Source organism: Pterocles gutturalis, unplaced genomic scaffold (assembly GCF_000699245.1).
Source record: "Pterocles gutturalis isolate BGI_N339 unplaced genomic scaffold, ASM69924v1 scaffold2118, whole genome shotgun sequence".
In the NCBI taxonomy this organism is placed as follows: Eukaryota; Metazoa; Chordata; class Aves; order Pterocliformes; family Pteroclidae; genus Pterocles; species Pterocles gutturalis.
The window spans coordinates 134,004-146,121 of record NW_010122898.1 but is presented as its reverse complement, the minus strand read 5'-3'; positions in this window follow the sequence as shown (position 1 = coordinate 146,121).

Here is a 12,118-nt window from a genome sequence, read left to right as displayed (position 1 = left end):
TGTCATAACATACTGCCTAAGAGATGGCCAGCTTGGATCCCTTACAGCTCTCCATAGTGTCAAGAGCCTTCTGTGAATTTGAATTTCTTGTCCTGAACGTGAGCTGCTTTTCTCCCTTGGTACAGATCAGTCCCACAAACCTGGTTCTCTCTCTCCTTACATGTACAAAATTCATGTATTTTGCTGTGAAAAGCAAGACCTTGAGCTTGTGTGAGTCAACAGGTTAGCACCCAAGAAAAAAGGAACTACATTAATTCCTCCCAGGCCCAGAGTGTTTGTCACGTCTTTCCCAAAATTTCAATTTTTCAAGAGCTCTGTTCCTAATCTTCATTTGAAACAGTTAATATGGTGGCAAAGGTTTACCATAATGATTAGTGATGTTTTATTAGTTGTTTTTGAGCCAACTTGAGCCATCTTAATGGGAATTACACACAGAAACTTGCTAAGCACCTAGCTGTGGAGCAGCAACCTCCTTTAAAAGGAATCTCAAGGTGTCTCAAGAGTGACACAGAAAAAAGACCGAGATACATTATCTGCTTGGGTTTTTTCTTCCATGTCTGTGGAACAGAGAGATTAAACAAGGCCAGAGGACCCCAAGCCCTTTGTTGTCCTTGGGAAATCGTGGAGTAGCTGAACATTAAGGCAGATTATGTGTGTATGAAGGAAGAGCATAGAAGAAACCCTATGCAGCATGCCGGCTGGGCTACCTTGAGCTAAGAATGATTTACAGACCTAGTCTTAGTGCCCAGGTGCTGGTCTTTGTGTACCTGGAACAGACCTTCTGCCACCATAACCTTGAAGGCTGTCTGGATCCATCCATGAAATACATAATTAACCTCTGCTTTTGTGCTATTTTTTGGGACCTTGCTTTGAGGACTCATCTATTCTGATTACTGTGTTTGTCTTGGTCCTGCCCATCATTTCTCAGTTCATTATCACTCCACTCAATGACGTTTCTGAGGTCAGAATTATCAACACAGCAGTGTGGTCTAGTGAAGCAAAGCAAGGTCTAGTAAAACAAAGCGAACCAATGTTGTGTTTGCGTCTCTTCTTTGGGTGGCCTTCCTCTTTCTTCAGGAATGAGTTGGACTCTACCTCAAACTCCCCATAAGTAAACAAAAGGCACACAAGGTGGAATAAACACAGATGTAGTTCTTTTCAAGATAGGACCATTCCCAGGAGAACCTTCATCCGGTCTTCAAAGCATTGTTAGAGACCATGGCCATTCAAGTACATGTTGGCTTTCTGTGAACTGCAATATTAGGTTTGCTTTAAGAACATAGTGCTCCAGTCCCTCATTTTGCAGTGATCTTGGTTAATTTTTTAGAGCAGGAGACATCTGATTTTGTGGAAACCTCTTTGTTGATTTTAGGTTCTTCATCTCTCGTTCCATTGTTAGAGCAGAGATGAATTGTCCAGATTATATGCATATAATTCAGATCAGTCTTTTATTAATTAGGCATTTAGTCCACCTGTCCCAATGAATCAGATGCCCTCTATAAGATATCTTGTCTATTCTGACCTCCTTATCAGTTTTATTTGTGAAAGTAACCCTTGCTCCTGTGTTGCTTGTTGCCTACCGTATGAACACATTTGTATGATGTACATTTATAAAATATGACTATTATAGCTGTTGTTTGTAAATTTTAATTATCTTATGTCAGTTTGGATATTTCATTTGAGACTTTTTTTAAAAAAACACAGTCTTATAATTACATTTACTCTGGATACAGTTTTCAAGTCAATTAATATGTACAGTTTTGACCTTTTCATCCAGGAAAATATTTACACGATCCTGCAGCCTGAGTTAATGCCCCACTCCCCTTCCAAGACACCATCACTAAGACACATGTTGGTGGTACCCTGCTTCTATCCATTTTTTTAAGAGAACACCATTAGTTAGGCTGTCTGACTATTCCTGAATCTTTTCTTGAGGAAATCGTTACATTAAACATTACTGAGTTGTCTGTATGGAGAAATTAACCCACATAGAACCATTTGTCTTTGGGGAGGAACATGGAGTGAATTATGCTCCTGCTTTTTGGCTCACCTGGGAATGTTCCTTCCAAAAAAAAACCTGGCGTGAGGCTTTGTTATGCAGACTTATTCTCCCACCACAATCTCCTCTTTTTTTTCTCAAATATTCTCCAACAACCTCAGCAATACCTCAGCCATGTGGTCTGCCTGTACTTTGTCCAAAATATCCCTGCATCCTTCCCTGTGCTTTTGACATTTCCATATCTTTTATTTTTCAAACATTTTGGATCAGGGTGTGTAAGCCATTAGATAGAACTGATGGTTATATTAAGATATTCTACATATATATACAAAACCATTATTTGCATCATTTGTATAAACAAAACACTTGGAACAACCTGGTGATGAGGTTAATAATCCTGGAGAGTGCAAAAGCTTCTTAGATGGAAGTTTTGTTTGAGCTGTGATAAGGCTGCTGACCCCTTCTTGGTGGCACATCTGAGGACATGACGGTGTGTGTCGGAGCAGGGAACACTGCAGGGATATGTTTCTTCCCAGCAGGCTGGGGTTTTCCCAGGCTGTGTCCAGCCGTGCTGTGCAGTCTGTGTGGTGGCACTGCCATCTCCTGGTGTGCTGTGTGCCTGGGCACACCGCTGGCCTCTCTGGGTGTGTGCAGTCCAGAAAAGCTGGGCAGTGCACCAAAACATCGCCCCTTGCTCACAGCCAGTACAACTGGAGATATGCTCTCTCCTGAGTGAGATTTAAGTGATTCCCAAAGGACAGCTGCAATATATCATTAAGTTATATCAGCTAGGAAAAGCTGTTTTCTCTTTATTTTTTTTTTTTTCTAATCCCCTGGCATCTTTGACACAGTTTAGCTCTTCAAGTATTATTTTTATATCCCTTTACAAACTACATAACAACCTGAAAAGATTAAAAACAACCATCTCAGCTGTTTTTCTTGGTGTTGTCAGCCAAGATGGGTTGTTAAGGTAAGCAAAATTTCTCACCAAGAGTAGATTTTTAACTCTTGCAGTGTCAGCATTTTTTCAGTAGAAAACTTGGTTGTGTGGACTCCAGATTAAAAGAAATCCTTCCAGCAGGCAGCTTTACCTGCTTTGCCAATGCTGAGCTTCCCCAAAATTGCCTAATTGCCCAGAGTTTGATTTTCAGAGCAGTGCATAGGGATTGGAGAAGTCGCTGGGAAAAAACAGGCTTGAAAAACATGAAGGGTTTCAGTGCATCTCAAACTAAGGGAAGAAACACTTTATCAATTTTAATAAAAGTGCATTGCATGACAGAGATAAATCCTTAGGAAAATTAAATGCTGCAATAAGAAATATGCAATGCAATACACTTTCTGTAAAGCAAAGATGGTGTTCAGCTCACAGGTTATGATAGCTAAATTTAGGCATCTGGATGATGCAGCCTATATATGATTTGGAAGTTGCAGCCAGTGGAAGTATTTACAATACAGTTAATAAAATCCATGAGCCACTCAGCTCTCCCTAAAGTAAGCACCTACACTTGGGTAACTATGTAGTCATCTAGACATTACTACTGAGCTGGAGATGGATTCTGTTGCACAAACATAACTACCAAATGCCATTTGAGATGTCTTGGGGCATCCAAGACAACTGCACTGTCCTGGAGATATGACTCAGATTTTTGGATAAGCAGCTGGAGGCCAAGCAGGACACCATACAGCTCCCAAAATCACGCCAGCTATTTGTGTTTAAGCATCCAATTCCTGCTCCCAACCTGTCCATGGCCCCAAGACCCCATTTCAGCCCAGGCCCTGCTTCAGCAATGCTGTAGGATGCTGATCTCCAGTTTTGCCCCAGCCCAACCCCACTAAGGGCTCCACTGATCTGGGATGGATCCATAGGCTGATATCCTAGCCTGGCCTTGGACCTGTCTTGGACCTGCCATGCCACCATGAACTTTCCTGATGATCTGATTGTAGCGAGGTGGGTGTTGGTCTCTTCCCCCATGTAACAAGCGATAGGACAAGAGGAAATGGGTTCAAGTTGCACCAGGGGAAGTTTACAGTGGATATTAGGAAAAAATTCTGCACTGAAAGGGTTGTCAAGCATTGGAACAGGCTGTTCAGGGAAGTGGTGGAGCCACCATCCCTGGAGGTATTTAAAAGACGTGTAGATGTGGCACTTAGGGACATGGTTTAGTGTTGGACTGGGCAGTGTTAGGTTTACAGTTGGACTCAATGACCTTATTTTCCAACCTAAATTATCTTCTGATTCTATGATATTAATGCAGTGTGCTGAACACTCCTCACGTAACTCCACTGATTGATGGTGAAGAGTGTGCATGGCCCACTAATGGCAAAGATTTCCCATCTGATTGGTCCAGGACTGCCTCTGCCCAGCAGAATCCAGGAACAATATCCCATGAGGAAGTAAGCTAAGCCTTTTAGCCCAAAAAATTCCATCCTGCTGCTTTAGGAAGAAATATGCTACCCTGTAACTTCAGAGACAAAAATTTCTCCTTGGTGCAATTTTATATCAGAATAGACTTATACAAAATGATATTACATTTATTGTGTCATCTACAGCAGTATACATGTTAAAAACAATTTCTCAAAACACAAAAGAGGGTTAGAAAGCAGCAACTGATACCTGTGTTTCCACCTCATTACAAAGCTGAATAACCCCAGATCCCATTACTGATTAAACCAGTTTTGACCAAAAAAGGTCAGCATTAGACCCAACAGGCCAGTAGATTTGTACCTTGACACAGTCAAAAGCCAAAATACAGCTTTCCATCCAATAACTTGGTATTTCTCAGAGCTATAGCATGTTGCATTGCCACTAATTTTTTTGGGAAAGAGAATGAACACATCAAATATTTGTTTTTACAGATTTTACTGGTACACAAAGGTCTCTTGAGACTTCTCTGCCAGCACAAAGTCCATTGGAAAAGGCATATCCAGAAGCCTCAGTCATTTCAGACACTGAAGAGTGTCTTATCACACAGTGTCATATCACATAGTAATACTTTACATGGATGAATTCCCCAAAAGAAAGTCGATGGGAAATTGCAAATTTAATCATAAGAAGGTGAAAGACCACGAGGTTGAAGACATTGTTCAAGCTCTGCTGATGTGCTTTCACACACAAAGTACAATGGGTATTTAGCTGAACTTAACTCTTTAATACAGATATCCAAGGAGCTTAATATCAGAGCATCATTAACTACTACTGCATACTCCGTATCTTCCTAAGGTTCCTCTTAAATGCAATTCTGAACTGGTTGCATGTGCCTGACTTCTAAAAGCAGTGGATAAAATCTTAACTTTTCTTCACAGCATGTGCACTATGTACCATGGCTTGTTTCTGGAAACAGAAGTGCTGTTCACATGAACACAATCTGACAAGACTTCCTGGAAACCACTCTTGGTGAGAGCTACTAAGCCTTTATCAGGCATGCACCGCCCCCAAACCTAGTTGGTAATACCCAGCAGAAGCCACCCTCAAGCTTTTCAAGTCCATTATTTCTCAGCATGCATGAAAAAGAATAATAGTGATTGGGCAAGGTTGCCAGGGGAAAAGTCATCCACATGTAGACTTCCACAGTGCCAACATCTGTCTCTGGTCTGGTCAGCTCCACTTCCTGGTGGAAAGAGACAGATGCTTACAAAGTATGAATCATCTCACCCTTGAGTAGACATCAAAAATATGTTTGATGCTTATACTCTAAAATTGCTCATTTCTCTCTTGTGACTACAAAGGCAAAGTTGAGAAACTAGATCAAAGGAAAATATCTTCACTGTTGATGTCTGAAGTTCAGTGATCTCCTTAGCTGCCTGCTTAGTGACAGGGGATATTTCCCAGGACTTGCCTATAAGCCAAGAACACCTAATGCTGAAAGTGCTGGATCTTGAAAGCGACAAATATTTAGTATAGCCCTTGGTATTTACCTCTCTAAGAAAGAAAATCAGGTAGAACAAAATGTTTGGTGGGATCTTTGCATTATGTACATTTCTACAGTTGTAGGCTCAGGAGTCCAATAGGCTGCCTTCACATAGATATCAAAATTTAGCCGAGTTTGGAGCTGAATCCCACACAGTGAGTTTATCTCAGTTTCCTGTGTATCCACCCAGAGCTCACAGATATGACACAGGAACTGCTGGAGACACTAATCTTGTTTGGCAGTTCGAGACCAAGAAAAATCCCATATGGTGTCCCATATATCCTGCTCTATCTGTTCTTACTACCTTGTCTTGCATCTCTTTAGACCTCCCATGCTATAATAGCTCTGCTGAAGTCATATTTTTTGCTCTGCAATGTCATGTAGCAGATTATTTTAAGCATCCTACACTTCTCTGGAAGCCTTGCCCACTTGAGAAAATCTCAGAGCAAAAAATAAAGTCTTCCTACCATGAAATCACATAATCGAACCAAGGAGGAAAACCTTAATTAGTTGAACTTTCTAGGTACATCCACTGAATGTGGAAACTATGAGGATTACCTTTGGCTTTTGGATTCCTGTACTTTGTCATGTAAGAAGGCTTCATCACAGCTTGCACATTTCTGCAGATGCTGAGGACACAGACAGGTAAGTAAAGAAGCTTCAACCTGGGGGCAGCACCTGTTCTACCTGTATCTTCTCAAAGCAATCACTGTGAAAAGGCTAATATTGGGATATAGACACTCCTTGTGATTATAGCTGGCTAAGAGCGGTCATGCTTTCCTCACCATCTTTTCTCTACCATTATTTGTCAAAGCAGATGTTGGATGGGAGGCATTGAGAGGTTCATCAAGGACTGGTTGATGTGCAGAAAAATGAAAAAACAGACAATCATCTAGACTGTCCTGGGAAAATAGCTTGTAGTAAGCAATCATCAGCTGTTTGCAGCTGTACTTTTCAATCTTTTTTGATCCACTAAAGCCTTTGGATGACTACAGGCAAGACAAAACGCTTCAGGACACTTACAAGCATATATTGCTATATACAAAGAATGAACTTATTTTCCTTAGCCATTCATGCACACTTCAAAAATAGTCCATGGGCTTTGAAGTCTCCACAGACCACAGGTTGAGAACCTCTGCCATGAGTAATTGTTTCTGAAACAGTATTGAAAAACAATTTCAAATAACAAGGCAAATAAAACCAATTAAATGAACGGTTTTTGCATTTCTTTTGTTGACACTGTTTACTAAAGTAACTCTGGATTTTTTTTTTTTTTTTCTGTACCCTCTGAAATTTTTATACATAATTTCTGGCAGGGCTGGGCTGGAAAGACAATGTAAAGTTAGGTATCTGCATAGTTCACAGGCCAGATTTAGTAGAAAAGCCAACTGAATTTTAAAAGGAGAGTTATCAGTTTAGGAGTGGGAGTAATATGCCGTGAAAATAATGGTAATTAACAGAGTTTCCTTTGGATTAAGTGTCCTTATGGCACCATGCTGCTCTGGAACTCCTGAGAATCGGAGACCATCAGCTTTGAGGATAATAAATAATGTTTTGTTCTTGATTGTTTTGTCTTTGCATATTGTTAGTGACAGTTTTCTTTTGATTTATGAAATCTTTTTTATTTAAGAAAAAACGTGAATCTTTGAGCTAACCAGAGGTCCTGCATAGCCTTTCATATGCAAGCACCAGAGCTATCATGCTGTGCAGAAACAGGGTATTATGAAAAAACACAATCTTAGAAAGTGACACAGACAAGGCAAATTATGGCAACTAATCCTTTCACTATTGCTGAAGAGGACCAAATTCTCCCAGGTCAGGCTTTGAGCAGAAGTCTAACAAATACTATATTGTGTCCAGTTCTGGTCTCCACAATTCAAGAAAGATGTGGCCAGACTGGAGAGTGTCAAAAGGAGGGCCATGAACGGATGGCCCCAAAGGGATGCACAGCCTGCCCAATAAGGAAAGACTGAAGAAGTTAGGTCTTCTCTTGCTGTAGAAGAAAATGCTGAGGGGGAACCTCATCACAGTACAAAAAGGGGTGGCTACGAAGAGGGTGGAGGCTGTCTCTTCACAAGCACCACACAGAGAAGACAAGGGGCAACAGGTACGAGTTGCACCAAAAGAAATTTCATCTCTATACAAGAAAAAAAATTTTTATAGTGAGAACAATAAATTACTGGAACAACCTCCGTAGGGATGTGGTACAGTCCCCATTGCTGGAGGTTTTCAAGATGTTATCGGACAGTGTGCTGGACAATCTCATCTAGGCTCCGTTTTTCATGAAAGATTGGACCAGATGATCTTTTGAGGTTCCTTCCAACCTAGGCTGTTGGTTCTATGATTCTGTGATTCTGTGCACTGCCTTTTATCCCCTTCTGGAAGGTATCTCACACTTGCCATTGATGATGGAGAGTCTAGGGAGAGTTGTCTTTGCAAATGTAATTTCAAATTATGTCAGCTCCTGAACACTTCTGGCTGTTATTTAGCCTTGTAGTTGCAAGATAGAGTTCTTTTAGTTGCAATGATGGACAGCCGCTGAAAAGGAGGAGCTAGACACTAAATACAACATCTGAATTTAACTTCCAAACTGCACCTTTATTTGTATTTAACTCTGGACTCACCTGCCTTCATCTCTCTCCCTTCTCCCACCACCCTATCTTAACACCTGGCTTTCAAACAGAAATACTTAAACGAGGCAGAGGAACTTGGGTATTTTTCCTCTATGAAATAAAAACTCCCACAACCAAGCATTTAAGTTTAATTGCCTGGGCTCTGAGTTCCAGATATACTAAAGGTAGGTGAAGGTAAAGGGAGGTGAGGCCACCATGAAGCAATGAAACAAGCTTTGTCCTTTGAAATCTAGGTTGTAGTTTTCATTTTCAGACGTTAGTGGTCCTGTACCAGAACTCCACATCAAAAAGTCAATAATCAAACAGTGGTTAGACACAATATATAGTCACAAAAGCTGCACCACAGTAAGTTTTTGTACATTTACAAAATGTACAAAGGAAAATAAGAAAATTAGACAAGAAATACATTATGGACATGGTAGAAAAAAATGGCTCAAGGAGCACTGCACACTTGTTTTTCTTTTAATTATGTATTAATTATGTATTGTTTTTAATAGCATAGCCTTTCTAGTTCCAAAATATATTTCACAGTGAAAAATCAAACAAAGCACTGTTACACTCAATTGATATTTACACACACTTAGAAACAAACCACCCGTTGGTTCCTTCCATCCTGAAACGAATAGAAATGACAGCCACTGTGAATGGTGGCCATGCACGTCCAGCATCTTCAGCTTACATTCAACATCAAGATTTTTTGAGAGCTCATTTCTGTGATGACATCAGAATCTGGTTTAGGTAACGGTATAAACCTGTAGTATGACCTTTAGAGTAACACCGAGAAAGTTCGAGTGACCGAGGAAAGCCACATTTACAAGTGCATCAACACTGCCAATAAAAATATCATAATAGAAGGGGGTTCGTATAATATATTGTATATTAAGTATGTGGAGAGATACAATTTCTTTTAGTAAATTCACTGCTGGTGGAATTTATCAAAGATTTCAATTTGTCCACTGACCAAGAAACACAGGGGCTGTAACAGCAGAAATTTCCCCTCCACTGACCTACAACTTGTCTTGCTCCTGAGCATTGGCTCTAGGAATTTAAGGGGCAAGTCCAAGTTTTCGCGACTATTCAGCCCTTGACCTCTCTTGCTGAGACTGGCAAAAAACAATAGTAATAATAATGTGCTGAGGCCAAATCCCAAGCCAAGGTGAAGTGGCTTTGTTCTAACAATAAGAACAGTTTTCTGTATTTTTTTAATTTAGCTGAGGACCTGGTCTCTGGCGTTGACGCCTGGAGGGTGGTTTTGGTGATGTGGACATTTGCCCACGAGGCACTGGACTGAGATCCACCAACTCAAATTGCAGAGCATTGTAGGACAGCCAGGAAAACAACAGAATCCAAAAGTAAGCTCAGAAAAAACCTCAACAACATCAACAAAAGATCCAAACACCTTCTTGCTCTGGACTGAAACATGGCAAAAAGTCTCCAGCTAGAGGTACTATTCAATACCTTTTTCTCAGAAGTTCTAATTTATTAATGTTTGAAAATTGGCTACTAATCATTCATGCAAAATATGTGTTTTGATTTGTTTTTGATAATACTCTTATGGTATTCTCAATATAATACCTTGTGAAAGCCCATAGTACAGAAAATACAAAACTAAATTTTATCTGTTCATCCAGGTTTAGTTAGTCTCATTAAAAAAAAAAAAAAAGTCTAAGTATGCATTTACCTGACAGATCTGACTTTCCCCATCTCCCATGTCTTTCTGGACTGCAAAGTTCCTTAGGAAACTTCCTAAAATATCTTTTAGCAGCATCTAACGGGAGATGAAGCTCCAATCTATCAATTAAAAATATTTCAGTGACTTTTGCAGAGAGTCTGGAAGAGGGGGACAAATTCTGCTCTTGGAGAAACAAACCAATGCTGAAGACTTGGAAAAAAAGGTGTCTGGATCCTATAACTCCTGCTTAAGATACTGGAGTATAATGCAAGTTATTTAAACTGTTTTGCTGGTCCTCTGTGCAAAGGTAGATTTCACCTGACAGGGGTGTAAGCATCTCATAAGAGCATAATCTTGTACTAATATGACATCTGTCAACATTTCTGTCTGTTTCAAATTGGTTTTACATTCATTTATACTGCTACAACTGAGAGCAGATTATATCTCATAAAGCACTATATGTGTTAAGTATTATTATAATTAATATTTCTTTCACAACTTTCCAAGACCTTTTTTTTCTCCTTTTAAAAATAAGGAAACTAGCAATACTTTTAAAAACCTCTGCTTAAAATGACTTTAAAACTTTTTTTACCTAAACTAACAAAAACCAGTGAAATTAAAAGCTCACACTCAGCTGACACTGAAATTCTGTGTCTTTCATTTTTTTTTTTTAGTTCATGATCATGTCAACTAACACCAAAGAACAAGCCTGAATTTTGAATTTCCTGGTTACTATTAGTTTCAGTTCAAAACTTCACATTTAAAATGTCATTTGCATTTTTGTTTTTTAATATATGCATACACATACACGCACATATATATATATTTATATATATGTCTATCAGTTCATATATCCAAAATGAAGTGTTAGGACAGTCCTCAAAGCCTTTATGCACTGTATAAAGACTTTTAAGTATTGACATCATCGACATTTGATTGAAGTAGATGTGTACCAGTCTTGGCTTTAGCTACAAGGCAAAGATTGAAAGAACATTTTAGTTTCTCTCAAAGAAAAGCGGTAAGATCATTGGTGGTTAAACAGAATATCCAAAGTGAAAGAAAACTGCCAGATGTGGGAAGTCATCCAAAGTCTTTATCTTTTCCTTTCATACCATCTTATTGTTCAGTTTAGTTGTTCACCCAATGCAGATGACTTTGACCTTCCAAGATGATCATGTCAGATCCCTCCTGTGCCTCTTGCTCCAGCAAGGAAGAGTCAACACACAGAAGTCAACCAGGTTGCACCACGCTCTGTGCCAGTACTACCCAAAAACATGCCGTGTTTGGACACAGATACAGAGGGTTCAAAGTTATCTGGAGGGAAAGGCCATCCTGGAACTGACTTTTGCTCTTAAGGTGGGAGGGAGAGGACAGTTATTTTTATTATTCAAAGAATTCAATCAATCAGTCAATCAGTGTCAAAAATATAGTTATATCTCAACTACATGGCCCTTTTAGAAAATTCACAGCTTAGCTAGAACATAAAGCATCCTCAGAAGTGTCCCTGGGTACAAAAAAAGACAGCTGAGCCCATCTCTCTTGCTTGGAGCCCCCCCGCTGATGGTAGTTATACAGCTTTGCATTGGCACAGCAATTTCCTTAAGTCCACTGGGTCCATCTGCCTAAATACAGCCACGGATTTTCTGGAGTTCTTCCTGAATCAGCTGGTTTGATTAACCCGAGCGTGTTAGCTCCGTCCTAAGACTCAAAAGAGAAACACTGCAGAAATCCACAAGCCAAAAGACAAGGACAGGCTAAGACATGAGTGATTAGGAAAACAACAAAAAGAGGCAAATCCAAACGAAAATGAAAAATAATTTGAAAAATAACAATGATCACGTCCATTCACAGATTAGTATCAGTTTGGCAACCAAGGGTCACAGCTGCACAGCAATCACTTGTTACT